General features: G+C 41.9%; 2 non-coding genes across 2 annotated transcripts; both read right to left on the bottom strand.

The window, feature by feature from the left end:
• Window positions 1-13,070: 13,070 nt before the first annotated feature.
• TRNAE-CUC (transfer RNA glutamic acid (anticodon CUC)) lies at window positions 13,071-13,142 on the bottom strand. The gene has a single exon. It is a non-coding gene; the product is annotated as a tRNA-Glu (tRNA).
• A 286-nt stretch (window positions 13,143-13,428) lies between these two features.
• Window positions 13,429-13,534, bottom strand: TRNAL-CAA (transfer RNA leucine (anticodon CAA)). Its single transcript has 2 exons — window positions 13,497-13,534; window positions 13,429-13,474 (listed from the first exon to the last, which is right to left on the bottom strand). It is a non-coding gene; the product is annotated as a tRNA-Leu (tRNA).
• Between the last annotated feature and the right edge of the window lie 250 nt (window positions 13,535-13,784).

Here is a 13,784-nt window from a genome sequence, read left to right as displayed (position 1 = left end):
AGAGAGAGAAAAGGAAGGAAGGAAGGAAGGAAGGAAGGAAGGAAGGAAGGAAGGAAGGAAGGGGAAGGGGAAGGGGAAGGAAGGAAAGAGAAGGGGAAGGGGAAGGAAGGAAGGAAAGAAAGGAAAACAGGCAGGCAGGCGGGCAGGCGGGTGGGCGGGTGGGCGAAAGAAGGGAGAGAGGGAGGGAGGGAAGAAAGGGAAAAAGAAGAAAAAAGAAAATGTGTATATTCATTACAGAGAGTTTTGACTTGTTAGAGTGAAAGAATACAGGTTAAAATTAGCAAAGGTACCCATGCATACATTGTCAGCTGAGTTTAACAAGAGTGCCATGAATACACAATAGGAAAATGATAGTCTCTTCAATAAATAGGGAAAATTGTATATCCACATCCAAAAGCATGTAATCGGAATCTTACCTTACACCATACACAAAAATTAACTCAAAATGGATTAACCACTAAAATGTAAGTTATATAACCCTAAAAATCCTAGAAGAAAACATAGAAGTAAAGCTCCTTGACTTTTCTAGGTCCAGGCAATGATTTCATATATCTGACAGCAAAAAGACAGGCAAAAAAAAAGCAAAAATAGACAAGTGAGACTATATCAAACTAAAAAGTTTCAGCATTACAAAGGAAACAACCCATAAAATAAAAAGACAATCCAAAGAATGAGAGAAAATATTTTCAAAGAACATATCTGATGATAGGTTAATTTCCAATATAAGGAACTCCTATAAATAGCAAAAACAAAAATAACCTGATATAAAAATGAGCAAAGGACCTGAGTGCACACATTTCTCCAAAGACCTACAAATGGCAATAGCCAGCAGATATATAAAAAGATGCTCAACATCACTAATCATCAGAGAAACAGGAATCAAAACCACAATGAAAGATCATCTCATACCTGTTAGAATGTCTTTAATCAATTAATCAATCAATCAACAATAAAGAAAAGAGTATTGTCAAAGATGTAATGAAAAGGGAACCCTTATACATTGTTGGTGGAGATGTGAATTAATACAGCTATTATGGAAAATAGAATGGAGTTTCCTGAAAAAAAGAATTAAAATAGAACTGCCAAATAATCCAGCAATAGCACTTGTGGGTGTATAGCCAAAAGAATAAAAATTATAATCTTGAAGAGGTATTTGCACTCGCATTGATTGTAGCATTATCCACAATAGCCAAGATATGGAAACAACCCAAATGTCCATTGAGAGATGAGTGGATAAAGAAAATGCACATATGTATACACAAACATACAGACAACAGAATATTATTCAGCCTTTTAAAAAGAAGGAAATCCTACCATTTGCAGTCATTTAGATGGACTTGAAAGGCATAATACTAAATGAAACAAGGCAGTTACAGTACGACAGATACTGCCTGATTCCTCTTATATGAGGTATTTAAAATAGTCAAACATATAAAAGAAGGCAATAGAATCCTGGTTACCAGGAGATGGGGGAGAGGGATATGGGGAGTTGTTATTCAATGGGTATAAAGTTACAGTTACATAAAATAAGTTCTGAAGAACTGCTGCACAACATAGTGCGTAAGTTAACAATAAGGTATTGTGCACTTAAAAATGTTAGAGGATTTTTCTCATGTTGAATGTTCTTATTGAAAACAACAAAGGGATAAAAGGAAACTTTTGAAATTGATGGATGTGTTCATTGCCTTTATTGAGGTGATGGTAACATGAGTATGTACCTATGTCCAAATTGTATACATTAATTATGTGCCGTTCTCTGGATACCAATTATACCTCAATAAAGCTGGGAAAATAAATGACCAAAGGTAAAACATATATAGTATCCAGAAAAGACCACAACAGACTTCCAGTTGTGTTTTCCCTGTGCCGTTGTATAGACAGTGCTTAGTTCTCCAAGCAACAATGTATGACAATGCATATAGACAATTGTCAACCAGGGAAGGACACCCAAGCCTGGGTGTCCAGAGTTTCTCTCAGAGGTGAGTCAAATAGATATGATTGACTGCCTGAGTGGTTAACCTGAGTCTCCAACCCATCCAAAGGTCAAGCTGGTACTGCACGAGCCAAGCCCACACCATAAATCATATTGTTCACATAGACTGTCTGGGGTAGCCCAAGCCCCAAGTAAATAAAAACACTTTTATCAGGCAGGATATTCCAAGGACTTAGAGGTAGCCTCTTAATAGCCAGGGGTGCAAGAAAATAAAATTTCAGGACCCTCTAAATATATTATGCCAAAGGAGAAGTTAAGTCCTGGAGATTGAATCACATAGAATGTTTACAATTGTGCTTCTTAGATTACAGCTTAACTCTCTTCATTTTTGTTCTTCTTCTATAAATGACTAGGAGACCAGAAACAGACCTTCACGCCTCCTGCCAATCACTGATTTTTTTTTTTTGTAGATTAACTGCCTCCTTTATTGTCCTGTACCTAACTCAGACCAGATGACACCCAAGTCCCTCTATGACCATTACATCTTCAGGGTAGAATGCTAAATATGCCTTTCAAAGAAAGAAATAAAGTAAAAGGAAGGAAGGAAGGGAAGGAAGGAAGGGAGGGAGGGAGGGAAGGAAGGAACAAGAATACCTTGACCTACTCAGATTGTTGTTAACTATGCACTAACCCTTATATAGAAAGATGTTGAAAGTCTGTTAAACTTCCCCACGCTTTGTCTATATAAGCAATCTCAAATTCTACAGTTTGGAGCACTGACTTCCATTCTTTGGAATCTGTGCTTCCCAGGCAGGCCTGTCCTCAACTTTGTGCTTGAATAAACTCTCTTTAAACTAGATTCTGATCCTTTTGGTTATTTGGGGTTGACATAGGCAAGGCCTTTTTTTCTGCTGAGTCAACCCTTTACTGCAAAGACCTCATAAAGAGCTTAGTTTTCATTGTGTTACTCATTACCTAGAAAGTATAGATTAGCTATAAAGACTTTATTTACAAGAGATTGGACTTTTCTTCAAAAACACTTTTTTTTTTCTTTTTTACAAAGCCAGGCTGTCATTCTGTTGCCCAGGCTGGAATGCAGTGGCTCAATCTTGGCTCACTGCAGCCTCAACCTCCAGGACTCAAGCCATCTTCCCGCTTCAGCCTCCCTAGTACCTAGGAATACAGGCATCTGTGCGTGGCTGATTTTTACATTTTTAGTAGAGATGAGGTCTTGCTGTGTTACCCAGGCTGGTCTTGAACTCCTAGGCTCACGCAATTCACCTGCCTCAGCCTCCCAAAGGGCTGGGATGACAGGTGTGCACCACTGTGCCTGGCCCAAAAATATTTCTTAAAAGTACTTTAGACATTCTCTTGTGGCTCTTCATCAAAGTATATATCTCTTATTAAGCAAAAGAGATGACAAATCATTGAATCAAGCATTCTCAAAATTTATATCATGAAACCCAAAAAGTATAACCCATATGCCCCACTCGCAATCACAAATTTTCTCAAAAATATCTACAGCAGAGCCAGTCTATACTGTCCTCACCCACCCAGTTCCCTTTGTTGTCTGGCCTCAAATTGGATTCGTAGAGAAGAGGCTAATACTGTTATCTCAGTCTAGTTGGCTACAGGCAGGGCTGCCCCACCTCGAGAGAACCATTAACGTAGTGGGCAGTGTCCAGCATTCTTAAAAATAAAATGAAAGACAAAACAAAATCTTGGAGCAACACATCTGACAGAGACAAATTTTGTTTGCATAACTTTTCTTTAGTTATGTAACTATAAGGGTATGTCTATGTTACTGTGCATGCGTCAGTGTGTGAGTGATTTGTGAGTGGTATGTGCATGACTGCGTGTATATTGTGGGTGTGTAGTGGGTGGTGAATGTGTGTGTCTGTGATGTGTGATGTCTGTGGTGTGTAGAGAGGTGTGGGTGTGTGGGGGGTGGGAGGGGTAGTGTTTGTGAGTGGGGTGTGTGTGTGGGGTGTGGGGAGGTGTGGTGTGTGGTGCATGTGTGTATCTGTGATGCATAGCATCTGCAGTGTGATGGGGGGCTGTGGATGTGTGGGGAGGTGTGCGGTGGGTGTGGGTGTGTGTGGTGTATGTTGTGTGTGTGGTGTGTGGTGCATGTGTGTATCTGTGATGTGTGGTGTGGGGGTGTGTAGTGTATAATGTGCAGTGTGTGTGGTCTGTAGTGTAGCTGGGTGTGGGTGTGTGTGGGGGTCGGTGGTGTGTGTGTGTGCTGCATGTGTGTATCTGATGTGTGGTATGTGTGGTGTGTGTACAATGTGTATGCATGTGGTATGTGTGTGGTGCATGTAGTGTGTGGGGTGAGTGATTGTAACTGGGCTGGGTCCTTTCATGACATCGATTACTTCTGTAGCCCTTGGGCTGGTAAGAGACCACATGGTTTGTGTAGAATAGTCAGGAGCCAGGCAGCCTAAACTTGCATCTTGACACAGGCTCATAGGAACTTTGTGACCTTGGGCAAGATTCCTAATCCCATTGCATCTGTTTCTTCACATAAAAACTGTGAACACAGTAATAGTACCTGTAAGAATTAAAGAAAGAGGAGAGAAAGATGAAGGGTGGCTCGACAGTAGACAGGTTTATTTCAGAAAACAAACCTGTGAGGGACTTCTGACCTAGTTAGGGCAGAAGCCGCACTCTCTTGCAGAGTAAGAGTTTTTAAGGATTCAGGCCGGGTGAGGGGCTCACGCCTGTAATCCCAGCACTTTGGGAGGCCGAGTCAGGCGGATCACTTGAGGGCGGGAGTTCGAGACCAGCATGACCAACATGGAGAAACCCCGTCTCTACTAAAAATACAAAATTAGCTGGGCATAGTGGTGCATGCCTGTAATCCCAGCTGCTCGGCAGGCTGAGGCAGGAGAATCACTTGAACCCGGGAGGTGGAGGTTGTGTGAGCTGAGATCACACCATTGCACTCCAGCCTGGGCAACAAGAGCGAAACTCCGTCTCAAAAAAAAAAAGAAAAGAGAAAGAAAAGGATTCAGGATGGGAGAGTTTATCAGAGGCTTGGACTGCTTCTGTGACTGTTTGTTTTGCTTATCTGGGAGGGAGAGTTGTGTGTCTGTTCCTATACATTTTTCTGCAGCTGCAGGCATATCCCCCAAGTCTGCCTTTAGCTTCCCTATCTTAGAGCACCTGAATGGAAAGGAATGTGCTTATTAAGGCCCACTGTTTTACTGGGGCTCCAGTGTATGAGAGTGAAGTTTGGCAGTTACCTAAGAGACTTCCTCCCTGCCTTTCTCTGTCCCCGAGCTGCCTTATCTGTGGTTTACTGTCTGCTCTTTTCTGGCTGCTTGTAGTCAGAAGATAAGTGATTTCCTTGAAATGCATGAAGCTCGAAAGGGAGCTGGCAGTGTTTGTTTGAGATAATGATGGCTCACTGCAACCTCTGCCTCCCAGGTTCAAGCAATTCTCCTGCCTCAGCCTCCTGAGTAGCTAGGATTACAGGCACACACCACCACATCCAGCTAATGTTTGTATTTTTGGTAGAGACGGGGTTTCACCATGTTGGCCAGGCTGGTCTCGAACTCCTGACCTCATGATCCGCCCACCTTGGCCTCCCAAAGTGCTGTGATTACAGGCGTGAGGCACAGTTACCGGCCCATGTCTTTCATTTTTTATTTTTATCATTCTCGTTATTGTTGCTATTATAGGTCATGGTCAAAAGTAAGAAACACTTAGACTGCATCAAAGCCAGTGCTTATGGGAAAAGGACTCCCTATTCAATAAATGGTGCTGGGAAAACTGGCTAACCATATGCAGAAGAATGAAACTAGACTCCTACTTCTCACCATATACAAAAAATAAGATGAATTAAAGATTTAAAAGTAAGACCTCAAACTATAAAAATTCCTGGAAGAAAACCTAGGAAATACACTTCTGGACATTTGCCTTGGCAAATAATTTATGACTAGGTGCTCAAAAGCAATTGCAACAAAAACAAAAATTGACAAGTGGGGCCTAATTAAACTAAAGAGCTTCTGCATAGCAAAAGAAACTATCAACAGAATAAACAGATGACCTACAGAATGGGAGAAAATATTCACAAACTATACATCTGACAAAGGTCTAATATCCAGAATCTATAAGGAACTGAAACAAATCAACAAGCAAAAAACAAATAACTCCATTAAAAAATGAGCAAAAGACATGAATAGACAATTTTCAAAAGAAGACGTACAGCCCACAAATATGTAAAAAAAGTTCAACATCACTAATCATCAGAGAAATACAAATCAAAACCACAATGAGATATCATCTCACAGCAGTCAGAATGAGTATTACTAAAAAGTAACAATATAACAGATGCTGGCAAGGCTGTGGAGAAAAGGGAATACTTATGTGGGAATGTAAATTAGTTCAGCCCCTGTGGAAAGCAGTTAGGAGATTTCTCAAGGAACCTAGAACTACCATTGAACCCATGAATCCCATTACTGGGTATATATTCAAGGGTAAATATATTGTTCTATCAAAAAGACACCTGCGCTCATAAGTGTATTGCAGCACTATTCACAATAGCACGGACAGAGAATCAACTAGATGACCATCCACGGTGGGTTGCATTAAGAAACTGTGGTACGTATATACCATGGAGTACTACGCTACCATAAAAAAGAATAGAATCATGTCCTTTGCAGCAACATGGATGCAGCTGGAGGTCATTATCCTAAGTGAATTAACACAGAAACAGAAAAGCAAACATCATGTGTTCTCACTTAGCAGTGGGGGCTAAATTCTGGGTACACACGGACATAAACTTAGGAACAACAGACACTGGGGACTCCAAAAGGAGGGAGGGAGGGAGAGAAGCAAGGGCTGAAAAACTCCCTATTGAGTACTATGTCCACTATTTGGGTGATGGGATCAACAGAAGCCCAAAGCTCAGCATCACACAATCTGCTCTTGTATTAGGTTGGTGCAAAAGCGTTTGTGGTCTTTGCCATTGAACGTAATGGCAAAAATCGCAATCACTTTTGCAACAACCTAATCATAGACCTGCACAAGTACCCCCGAATCTAAAATTAAAATTTAATTTTTTACAAAGCCATTGCCTTCCATCAAGCCAGTTTCCTGTCCAGACTGGAGCATTCTACTGGTTTGGTGTGTTTCGCCCCCATCATCTCCTAACTGAAAACTCATTTTTGCTAATTAAGAATAACATCATTACTAACAAGATGGATTGGTATTATATGCCTCCTGATATAATGCTCTAGGAAGCATACAATATAACTTCTGTGGCACTCTTGCCAAATGCATGTCCTCTATTTAATAATGAACAAACAGCCAACAAACTCAAACTCAGGGCCATTCAACAAGACAACTGAGTAGAACTCCTAACAAGTGTCAAGGTCAAAAAAAAAAAAAACCAGGGAAGACTGAGGAACCATCAGAGATGGAAAGAGATTAAGAAGATGTGGCAATCAAATGCAGTGTGGGATCCTGGATTAGACATCAGTGAGAAAGCTGGGGAAATTCGAGTAAGGCCTGTATTTTAGTCAATTGCGTTGTATCGATGGTAACTTTCTGGTTTTGGAAACGATACTATGATCAGGTAAAATGTTAGCCTTAGGATAAGCTGAGTGAAGGCTATTTTTTAAATAATTTTTGCAACTTTTCTATAAGTCTAAAATATTTTCAGAATAAATAGTAAGCTTATGTGTGTATAACAAATACACATGGCCGGGCTCAGTGGCTCACGCCTGTAATCCCAGCACTTTGGGAGGCCGAGGCGGGTGGATCACGAGGTCAGGAGATCGAGACCATCTTGGCTAACACGGTGAAACCCCGTCTCTACTAAAAATGCAAAAAATTAGCCTGGGGGAAGGTGGCGGGCGCCTGTAGTCCCAGCTACTCAGGAGGCTGAGGCAGGAGAATGGCGTGAACCTGGGAGGCAGAGCCTGCAGTGAGCCGAGATTGCGCCACTGCACTCCAGCCTGGACAACAGAGCGAGACTCCATCTCAAAAAAAATAAAATACACATATACATATACATATGCATGAATAAAAACATATATAAATATTATATATCCTGTAATCCTGAGTACAATATATATCATAATTGGCAGCCAAGCCACCAGCATGCTGCAGAGTTTTACCCCCTTGAGATTTTCTAATTAGCTTGCTCTTTGGAAACCTGTGATCCTTTCACTACAGGTTTGCTGTTGACTGCTTTATCACAGGAAGTAAATGTTTTTAAAGTTTCCTTTTGAACCCTCCAAAGAGAATCCCAAGAAACACCAGTTAATAAGAGCTTATTATGGTGATCCCTCACCTCCTGCCAACGTTCCTCATTCCCAGAAGACAAGGCTGGGGCCACCCAGCTGGAGCATTCACAGAGTGCTGTCTCCCCAGGCAGAGGAAGCAAACGGCAAGAGTCCAGGATGCGTCTGAGGGAAGCTGGGCAGTTTAAACTCCAAAAATGCAATTCTCCAACATGAAAATCAGATTCCCCAACCCCCACCTTTTATCCCAATGTCTAGGAAGATATTTTTCTTCTCTTCAGCTGCTTTTTGTTCAATATCTGAGTGGTATAATTTGAATTCAAACAGATCAATCTTTCTGATGGAGTAGAAATGATCTCTGAAGGAACCCTGAAAGTAGTTAACCTCTTGTACTAAATCAACCGTCATCCTCACTTCTCAGCACAAGAAAGCAATTAGTCCCAGAGGTGAGAACTCATTTAGGTGATCACATTAAGATTGATTTAGATAACGATATTTCTATGAATAATGTACACTCAAGTATCGGGCTGGTGATATTGATAATAATAACTCATCATTCCTATTTTTATTTTCTGTCTTTATGGTAATAAAATGTAAATCTTCCTGAAAAAATCTGGCATGTAGCAGCCACTGAGAGATCTGTCTTCATCACTTTCCTCATTTGGACATGGGGCAAGTTGGTGCAAACCAGAGTTAACATCAGCATGGCCTTTCTTTGGTAACCGTTATTTGCACAAAATATCATAAGACACGTTTCTTATTTTTTTCATTCATGATTTGTATCCTTGTAACACCTTAAGACAAATTATTGAGGAGTAAACTGACAGGGTAGGAAAGTTTGCTTTGTAGAAGGAAGACATTATGTTCTACGGGGAGATGTGAAAATGTGACACATAGTTCCGTCTCAAGGCCTGCATGTGTTTATTTAGCAACTATCTGCATGTGTAGCAGGTTATTCAAATGCATCTCTGCTTTACTTTGAATTGCCAATTTAGATACATCGGATACCACCACAGATATCTCAATGCAGAATTTAGGAAGGAAATGGCCAGGTAACTGGTCCATGATTCCTCTCACGGTCAGCTTCAAATATATAAAGAACAGGATGAGTGCGGGGGTTATAGAACTGGTAAGATTGTCTTCGTCAAGCACTGTTTCTCCTGGGGTCCCTACCGTCACCACCTTTAAGTGGGATAGAGTTGGTTGGAGGGTGCATTCATTAGTCCCATGTCTAATTCGAAGGAGGTCTGGCTTCTGAACCAAGACTGGGTTTTGAAATTAAAATAATTGTGGCTCTGTTGGGTACTATATTAATTTTCTATTCCTGATGTAACAAATGTAAACTAAAAATAAAATTTTTAGCTGAGCATGGGGTCACACACCTGTAGTCCTAGCCATGCAGGAGGCTGAGGTGAGAGGAGAGCTTAAGGCTAGGAGTTCAAGACCAGTCTGGGAAACATAGCAAAACCCCACCTCTACAAAAAAAAAGTAAAAATTAGCCAGACATCGTGGATCATGCCTGTAGTCCTAGCTACTCAAGAAACTGAAGTGAGAGAATCACTTCAGGCCAGGAGTTCAAGGTTACAGTGAGCTATGATTATGCCACTGCACTCCACCCTGGGCAAAAGAATGAGATCCTGCCTCTAAAAAAATGATAATAAAATAAAATCCTAAGTCCTCCAATGACAGAAGAGACCTCTTGTGGCCAAGGGGACTGCAAAAAAAGTCTGCAGTCTCACTTAAACAACTGAGTTCTGGCCACTATGAGATGGGAGGTAGGACACCCCTCATTTTACCCTCTTCCTTTTAAATTTAAGGCACAACAACTGACCAGGATTCATCTGAAAACAGAGATCAGAAGATTGGCAAAACAGACTCATTGTGGTAATGAGATATCAAATTATAAACAAGACCTAAGACCATGCCAGGCATGATTTAAGGCACACGGGCAGGTCATTAATCTTGCTACATAGCATTATTATCCTAACTTAAAACATTTCTTTCTGCTGACTCCAAGTTTTAGACAGAGCTTTACTCATTCAATTGAAATTAAATAATCTCTGAATCTATCTATAACCTATAAGCCCCTGCTTCAAGATAGCCTAGCTTTTCAGGCCAAACCAATGTATACCTTCCATGTATTGATTTATATCCTTGCCTGTAACTCTTGCCTCCCTAAAATGTGTTTTTAAAAAACTATAATGAGGTGGGCGGATCACGAGGTCAGGAGTTCCAGACCATCCTGGCTGATAGGGTGAAACCCCGTCTCTACTAAAAATACAAAAATTAGTTGGGCATGGTGGTGTGTGCCTGTAATCCCAGCTACTCAGAAGGCTAAGGCAGGAGAATTGCTTGAACCAGGACCCAGGAGGCGAAGATTGCAATGAGCCGAGATTGCACCACTGCACTCCAGCCTGGGCTACAGAGCGAGACTCTGTCTCAAAAAAAACAAAAACAAAAACGAAAAACTGTAATCTGATCACCTCAAGGGCACTTTCCCAAGACTCCTTGAGACTGGTTTCCTTGGGCTGGAATCACTTATAGTGGCTTAGAATGAACCACTTTAAAATATTTTACAGAGTTTGGATTTTTTCATTAACACAGCTTAACTCAAATTTTGTGCCTTACTAGCCATATGCAGAAGAATGAAGCTGGATCCTACCTTTTACCACATACAAAAATTAATTCAGAATGGATTAAATATTTAAATATAAGTCCTCCAACTATAAAAATCCTGGAAGAAAACCTGAGAAATACTCTTCTGGATATCAGCCTTAGCAAATAATTTATGACTAAGTGCTCACAAGCAATTGCAACTAAAACAAAAATTGACAGGTGGGACCCAATTAAACTAAAGAGCTTCTGCAAGTAGAAGAAACTAGGGCCGGGCACGGTGGCTCACACCTGTAATCCCAGCACTTTGGGAGGCCGAGGCGGGCAGATCACCTGAGGTTGGGAGTTTGAGACCAGCCTGGCCAACATGCAGAAAACCCGTCTCTACTAAAAATACAAAATTAGCCGGGCGTGGTGGCACATGCCTGTAATCCCAGCTACTCGGGAGGCTGAGGCAGAAGAATCGCTTGAACCAGGGAGGCAGAGGTTGCGGTGAGCCAAGATCACACCATTGCACTCCAGCCTGAGCAACAAGAGCAAAACTCCATCTCAAAGAAAAAAAAACAAAAAGAACAGTTTAAAGTCACACATATTCAAGCACAGTGTATACAGTTCTAGGAACAAGGATGTGACAAACAGCTCAGTTGACCAAACTTACCACCACTAGATAAATATTATTTAAGAAAATTTCTGTAAATATTTGTAGCAATTTGAATTATTTCAAACCAGTCATTTCAGCAGTACAAGAAGCAGAAATTCAGGAAGTTAAAACAAGCCTATTTGATTTTAAACACTGTGGAAAACACAAACATGCATGGACCTGGTTCTGTCTTATCGTGTAGAGTGTATGATAACACAGCCTTGGCCTGGACATCTGAAAAACGTACCCAGAGAGAAATAAAACATCGGAAAACAATAACAAATTAGGTGTATAGGCTCATAATATTACAAAATGTTAAGAAGATAGAACTTAAATGTGATTTAGGAGTTTTTAATTATTAAAATATTTTTCACAGGCTTCCCAAATTTAAAAAATGGGCAATAAAAAACTTAGAATAAAAGCTAAAAGCAGCTATAAAAGACATTTTAAGGCCAATTGGGGAAAATTCGAATGTAGACTAGCATATGATAGCATGTTAATGTCAATTTTCTTAGGTGTGACATGGAGTAATGTCATATCTGCGACTTTCAAGTTGGGGGGACAGTTTTACAGATCTCAACTTTTGTTGTGTTTTTTTTTTTTTTTTTTTTTGAGACAGAGTCTCGCTCTGTCGCCCAGGCTGGAGTGCAGTGGTGCAATCTCGGCTCACTGCAAGCTCCGACTCCCGGGTTCACGCCATTCTCCTGCCTCAGCCTCCTGAGTAGCTGGGACTACAGGCGCCTGCCACCACGCCCAGCTAATTTTCGTATTTTTAGTAGAGACGGGGTTTCACCCTGTCAGCCAGGATGGTCTCGATCTCCTGACCTCGTGATCCGCCCGCCTCGGCCTCCCAAAGTGCTGGGATTACAGGCGTGAGCCACTGCGCCCGGCCATACAGATCTCAACTTTCAAATGGAATAGGGAAGGTATACCTATCTCTATCTATTATCTGTCTGTCTGTCTGTCTGTCTGTCTGTCTATCTATCTATCTATCTATCTATATCTCTATCTACCTATCTATCTATCTACCTTGGAAGAGAGAGAGAGAGAGAGAGAATGTGACAAAATATTAACCAGTGTTGATTGCAGGTAAAGAGAAACCAGGGTTGGTTGTGGCATTATTTCACTTATCTCCACTTATTTAAAAAATGAAAAGATAGATGCTGGGGTGAGGGAGAAGTACCTGATCTCTTTCCATAGCGACAATTACCCAAGCGTCATTAAGGAGCTAGGACTGGCCCTGACCCTCCCCTGTAGGCAACAGGTGCCATTCTAACGGCCTTTGGACTCCTAGGGAGACTTTTTGAAGTCTGTGACATAATTTTAAGAACAGCCATTTTTGGCATTCCCAGAGCTATCTTTTTGGATCATTTTGTGCTGCTGGCATTTTTTCTCCGTTCTTAAGATATCATGAGTAAAGACATTGACTACATATACGGCGCTCATAAACTGTAGTAGAGTCCATTTCAGGTAACTACTCTGCAAAATGAGGATACCAGGTGCATTTTGCCCTTTGTTTAGAGTCAAGTCACAGCTGACTCTAGGAACATTACCTATGGGTTAGCTCTGCTCCACCAGAAAGTGTTAAAAAAGAAAAAGGAAAAAAAAAAAAAAAAAAAAAAAAGCCTCCTTCCCTGACCGGGAATCGAACCCGGGCCGCGGCGGTGAGAGCGCCGAATCCTAACCACTAGACCACCAGGGAAGACATGAGCTGGGGCTTAGCAATATCCTATACTAAATAAATATCCTGTGACGTATATCCTATAGAGACATATGATTGGATGCGGTTTCCTCGCAACATTTGGGAAGATGCCGAGAGTGCTTCCCTCCCCTTGGTTCGTAGCCCCCTTGCTGCGGCAGATAGGGAACACCGGGCAGCAAGGATGGGTAGTTGTAACCTTCTTCCCGCAGAAGACGACAAAATACCAACGGACTCCGGGAAAATTTTGGGATTTCCTAAGGGGAATAAAATACCAATAAAACGAGTGTGTCAGAAGTGGGATTCGAACCCACGCCTCCATCCGGAGACCAGAACGCCCGTAGGGAAGGTGGTTACCTTGAGTCTGGCGCCTTAGACCACTCGGCCATCCTGACACTCGGAAGTGAAGCGCCTCTCACTTACCCTCGTACTTGTGTCCACTGGTGCCAGCCTGCCGCGTCACACCCGCGTTGCGGCCGTGGGAATCCTACTGACTGGTCGCGAAGTTTCAGCGCTTCCCGTCCCCCGCCGGAGCTCTGGAGAAAGCCGCGACTGCAATGCAGCCCGGAGTGGCCGATAGCGCTCTCCCAGGCCGGGAATCGAAGCTAACGACCAGGGGTTAGTGACCGTGCGCCAGCGCCTGGC

Source organism: Symphalangus syndactylus, chromosome 19 (genome assembly GCF_028878055.3).
Source record: "Symphalangus syndactylus isolate Jambi chromosome 19, NHGRI_mSymSyn1-v2.1_pri, whole genome shotgun sequence".
Lineage (NCBI taxonomy): Eukaryota > Metazoa > Chordata > Mammalia > Primates > Hylobatidae > Symphalangus > Symphalangus syndactylus.
Note: the sequence above shows the minus strand (reverse complement) of the source record. Positions and strands in the feature narration are given on the sequence as shown.